Source organism: Orycteropus afer, unplaced genomic scaffold, assembly GCF_000298275.1.
Source record: "Orycteropus afer afer isolate SDZICR_OR568_19922 unplaced genomic scaffold, OryAfe1.0 scaffold00461, whole genome shotgun sequence".
NCBI lineage: Eukaryota > Metazoa > Chordata > Mammalia > Tubulidentata > Orycteropodidae > Orycteropus > Orycteropus afer.
In genome coordinates this window covers 120,592-126,366 of record NW_006922048.1, presented here as the reverse complement: position 1 = coordinate 126,366, position 5,775 = coordinate 120,592, and positions in this window count along the sequence as shown.

Below are 5,775 nucleotides of genomic sequence, written 5' to 3'. Positions count from 1 at the left end.
TAATATTTCCACTCCTGCTCTTTTTTGATTACCATTGTCTTGGTTTATTTTTCTCCATCCCTTAACTCTTAATTTGTTTTTATCTTTGTGTCTAAGGTGGGTCTCTTGTAGACAACATATCAATGGGCATTCTTTTCTTATCCAGTCTGCCCTCTCTTTCTCTTGATAGGTGCATTTAGTCCATTTACATTGAGTGTAATTAGTGATAGGTATGAATTGTCCTATTTTCCTCTCCATTTGGAAGTTTGTATCTAGAAGTTCTATTCCCTCTAATAGGTTAGTTGCTGTTGTCGTGTGCAGATTGGCTTCCTTGATTTTTAGTGTACAATGTTTGATGGTCTTATTTTTTGAGTTTCTATTTCTGATTTGGTTTTAATGTTGATATCATGTGTCCTGATTTGGTTGATCTCTGTTGTGGGTTCTCTATTGGAAGGACTCCCTTAAGCATTTCTTGTAGAGTTGGTCTGGTTTTCACAAAATCCCTTAATTTCTGTTTGTCTGGGAATGCCTTGATTTTGCCCTCATACTTGATGGATAATTTGGCTGTCTATAGGATTCTTGGTTAGCAGTTCTTTTTCTTCAGTGTTTTATATATGCTGTCCCATTGCCTTCTTGCCTGAATGGTTTCTGCTGAGTAATCAGAGCTCAGCCTAACTGTTTAATTATTATAAGTAATATTTCTTTTGTCCTAGGCAGCTCTCAATTTTTTTTTTCTTTGTCTTTGAGTTTTGGAGATTTGATTATAATATGCTTTGGTGTTTTTCTCTTGGGAGCTATCTTGTGTGGGATTCTATGAGCTTCTTGGACAAATATCTTTTCTTCCTTCATGATATGGGGGAGTTTTCTGTTAGTAGGTCTTCTACAATTTTCTCAGTGTTGTTCCCCCCCCCCCTTCTTGATCTGGAATTCCAATGAGTTGTATGTTGTTTCTTTTCATGTCATTCCATATAACTCTTAAGTTCTCTTCATTTCTCTTAAATCTTTGTTCTGATTTTTCTTCATACAGGCTGGTGTCCAGAGATTTGTCTTCTAGTTGGGATATACATTCTTCAGCCAGTTCTATCCTGCTCTTCTGTGCTTCTACTGTATTGTGTAATTCTGTAATTTTGGTATTCATCTTCTGGATTTCTAACTGCTGTTTTTGTATGAGTTCTGATTGTGTGTTAATCTTGTTATTTTGTTCTTGAATGATTTTCCTGAATTCTTCCAGGGAACTGTCTGTGTTCTCCTTGCTTCTGTTTGGGGTTTCCTTAGGCTCTTGTAAAGCTCTATAAACATATCTTCCAAATTCCTTGTCAGATAATTTTATTGCCTCCTCTTCCTCCATGTTTAATGAGACCTTTGTTTGAGGTTTTGCTTCTAACGCCTTGTCTTTTTTTTTTTTTTTTTTTTCGGTTTGATTTGAGGTTGCCTTTGTTTCTTAGACATTTTGAGGTCGTCTTTAACTGTTGGTTGTATATTGATTTGTTTTGTCTTGGTTTTATGATTTAATATTTTGAAAAGGTGGAGCTGGTATATTTTATTTTTTTGGTTATTAATTCAGGTGTCCTGGGCTGCTCTGCAGTTTCCTTTGTGATGATGGAATCACTGTGTGGAATGTGAATGTAAGACTCTGTTGTAAAGACGGTTTAGAACTTGAGCCGGCAGGTATTATGGTGGCTGAGTGTGATTTTTCTGAGTGAGGGTGTAGGCAGAGAAGGTGGGAGGAGAAGAGAGAAGGAAGGGAAGCTCCAAGTTGCCAGGAGTGGTTTCTAGGGCTTTGAGCAGGTTGCTAATGATGACATTGTACTTTTATTCAGAGGCCCACAGCTCAAGTTCAGCAAAGAGTCCAGTTTTTAGGGGGTTGCCACTTTCAGCCAGGTTCAGACACAAGCAAAAACCCTGCTCTTGAGGTCCCTCCATGCAAAAAAGCCAACCCAAGACAACTGCCCCATTCTGTGATCTGCTGTGGGAGTTCCTTCCAGGGCCCACCCACTTGCAGTGTTAATGGTCTCTCTGCTTGGGTTTCAGCAGTGCTGGATCCAGAGAAGTGCCTGCTTGCACCCAGCAGACCCAAGTTTACCAATAAAAGCAGGTGATGAAGGTAGATCCGTGGGGTGACTGCTGGTACACTGGTGTGGTGAGCTTTCTTTCTTAGGCCAGGGAGGTCTCCGATGGTCCTTCTCGCCTGCTGGTCAGTACTCTGTAGGGTAGATTCCCCTGTTTTTGTTATTGTTTTCCCCTGCCCCTTTCTCCTTTCTAATCGTACTCCCTCGAGTTTGGCGCACTCTGACTCAGTGAGCTGTCCAGAGCACCAGAATCCCTATTTCAAACTGCTGCAGCTAGTTTTTCAGGCACTAAGATGCTAGAGGGAATTAGTATGGAGACTACTGACCAGACACCATTTTTCAAGGCCTCCCTTCTTGATTTTAAACTGTACAGTATCCTCTTTTTCTGTTTGAACGACAGCCTCCTGGTCCATGTACAGGTTCCTCAGGAGCACAATTAAGTGTTCAAGAATTCCCATTCATCTCAATGTTATTCATAATTTGTTATGATCTACAAAAGTCACATGCTTTTGCATAGTCAATAAAGCACAAGTAAACATCTTTCTGGTATTTGCTTTTAGCCAAGATCTTTCTGACATCAGCAATGATATTGCTTGTTCCACAATCCCTTCTGAATCCAGAAATTATATTTCTCTGCCAATATCCTGCTGCAACCATTTTTGAATTTTCTTCAGTAAGATTTTACTTGTGTGTGTCATTAGGTTGACCTTTCTTTCTTTCTTTTTTAATTAAAGAGGAGAGAAGAGAGAGGGAGAAAGAGGGGTGTTAAGTCCATTCACTGAGTTCAGTGAAAGAAGGTGATAAGGGATGGGAGCTAGATGTCAGTTGGGAAAGAAAGAAGAGGGAGGAAGAGACACACACAGAGTGATAAGTTAACCAGAGAAACTTCTCCTCACTGTGGAGAAAGGGGAAAAGTAGGGGATTCGGGGCTGTCCTTCCTATTTAGTGCCAGTAACCCAGCACAAAGGGCTCTGATGCTCTGTCAGCATTGAGCAATCCTGGCTCCACTCTCTCTTCCCCACACTCTCTGTTTTAAAAAAACCAGGGGAAGAAGGAAAGGTTCCTTCGAACCACACAGCCACAGCATGATGTGGGGCTTCACTCAGCTCCTGTTGTGGAGCAGCCTGGGCTGGAAGTGCAGTGCATGGAGAAGTGAGGACTCTGGGGACTATGACTGGCAGGCTTCACCACGATCAGGTGAGGAGATGGCCTTCAGGTGTGCAGACCCCAAACGCAGGAATGTAAAGTTGTTTCTTTGAGATGTCAGCACTTGTATGAGGCATTAGCAGCCCTTATTCTGTTACTGAAGTTAATCGGCAAAGATTGTGGTGGTGGTGATGGTGATGGTGAGGATGATGGTGAAGATGATGATGGTGAGGATGATGAGGATGGTGAGGATGATGAGGATGGTGAGGATGATGATGATGGTGAGGATGATGATGATGGTGAGGATGATGATGATAATGATGATGAGGGTGGTGATGGTGAGGATAGTGTTTCCTTGGAGGAGATAGCAATCCTGTTGAAAATTCAGGCTTTAATGTATATTTTTGAAAAGCAATTAGAACTACTTTTGTAATAAAAAATGAAGATAAATCAAAGAAAAAACCAAAAAGTACAGGAAAGCAGGAACGGTTGCTATGAAGATTTATGTAAAATAATGTGTGTCTGCCCCTCAGTAAGGAAGTTGTGGTAGCACAGTGGTTAAGGCATTCAGCTGCTAACTGAAGGTTGGCAGTTCAAACTTACCAGCTGCTCTTCAGGAGAGAGGTGGGGGCAGTTTTGCTTCTCTAAAGACTCATAGCCTTGGAAACCCTGTGGGGTGACCTCTGTCCCACTGGGTTGCTATGAGTTGGAATTGACTCGACAGCACTGGGTTGGTTGGTTGGTTTCAGTCCCTCTGTAAGAGTCCTTGAGTGGTGCAAATGGTTAATGAGCTTTCTACTAACGCAAAGGTTGACAATTCAAGTCCACCTAGCAGTGGCTCAGAAGAAAGTCCTTGGGTTCGACTTCATGTGGGTCTCCTTGACTCAGAGTTGACTCAATGACACCCGGGTTGGTTTTAGTTTTGGTTCCTTAATTGGGCTTTTCGTTGGGCAATTATCAAACTTGTTTCTATGAGGCTAACAAAACTCAGAGTAATTCTGCAGGCTGAGCACAGAGGGCATTTTGGGGGCTCATGGGGTTTCTCTCTTCACAGGATATACTGGTGTATACAGATGGGAAGTGACCACAGTCTCCCCATTGTTGCCAACAACACCTGGTAAGTCCACAGGAGAGAACTCACATGACTGATGGGGTAGAAGAATATTTCTGTCTCAGCAAACTCGCCTGTCCAGGACCGAGCTGCAGCTGGACACTTGCTGGGAGCCACTTAGTGTCAGGGCAGGAGGCACCAGCCACGTGTTCTGGTTCTCACTGCCGTGAATTTGCTATGGGTCATATAACCTCTCTGACATTCATATTGCTCAACTGTAAATACAGGTAACAGTGGTTGCTATCTTACAGGGATGTTGTGAGGCTTCAATTACAAAACAACAGTAACAGCAAAACACTTTGCAAAGCATCTGATATGTGTGTGCTAATGGTACTGGGAGTGGGGATGGAATTTACCCAAACTACACCTCAGATGAGGCAAAACCAGGTGGCTTCCTTATCTTCTGTATATACTCTCATCTTCCACATAAGCCCCCAATAGAGAGAGAAAGAAAAGCAATCAGTTACTAATGTTCCCCTGACAGGAGCTCTGGTGGTACAGTGCGTAAGGCATTTGACTGCTAGCCAGAAGGTTGGTGGGTCAAACCCACCAGCTGCTCCATGGAAGGAAGACTGGGGCAATCTACTTCCATAAAGATTTATTGCCTTGGAAACCCAATGGGGGTCACCAGGAGTCAGGATCTACTTGATGGCAGTGGGTTTCATTTTTGTTTTTCTTTTCTTTTTGGAATGTTGCCCTGAAAAAGCCCTGGTGGTGTAGTAGTTAAGCACTCAACTGCTAACCAAAAGGTTGGTGGTTCAAACCCACTAGACCCTCCTCGGGAGAAAGATGAGGCAGTCTGCTTCCATAAAGGTGACATTCTAGGAGACCCTGTGGGGCAGTTCTACTCTGTCCTCTAGGGGCGCTGTGAGTTGGAATGGACTCCACTGCAGTGGGTTTAGTTTGGGCTTTGCTTCCATAGAAACGACAGCCTTGGAGACCCTGTGGTGCATTCTGCTTTGTCTTCTAGGGGCGCTGTGAATTGGAACCAACTGGGTGGCAATGGGTTCAACACATAGTGATGTCCCAGTCTCCTGGTTTAAAACAGTCTTTCGGGCAGCTCAGTCTACACTGTGTGAAGCGTTCAGTTAGTTGTTCACATTTTCCCACTCTCCCTTGCTCCTCTCAGGATGGCATAGGGGCAGTATATGGGATCCTGTAGCTCTGATAGGATGTCTTATAGGGCCTCTCTCTCACTGGTGGTGTCTGTCTCACCTGGCTTGTCCAGAAATCCTCTGGGAACCTCTAACTTCCAGGGGTCCAGGCAGAAACTCCTGGTTAACTGAACACCACTGTCAGGCTGCCCCAACTTATTATTATATTAAACTTTAAACTTATCCCAACTTATTTTTGTATTAAACTTTAAACTTGTTAAACCGAACACCAAACTCACTGCCGTCAAGTCGAACCGACTCATAGCGACCCCTCCTTGGGTTTCCGAGGCAGTGTCACAACAGAAGTAGATTGCCC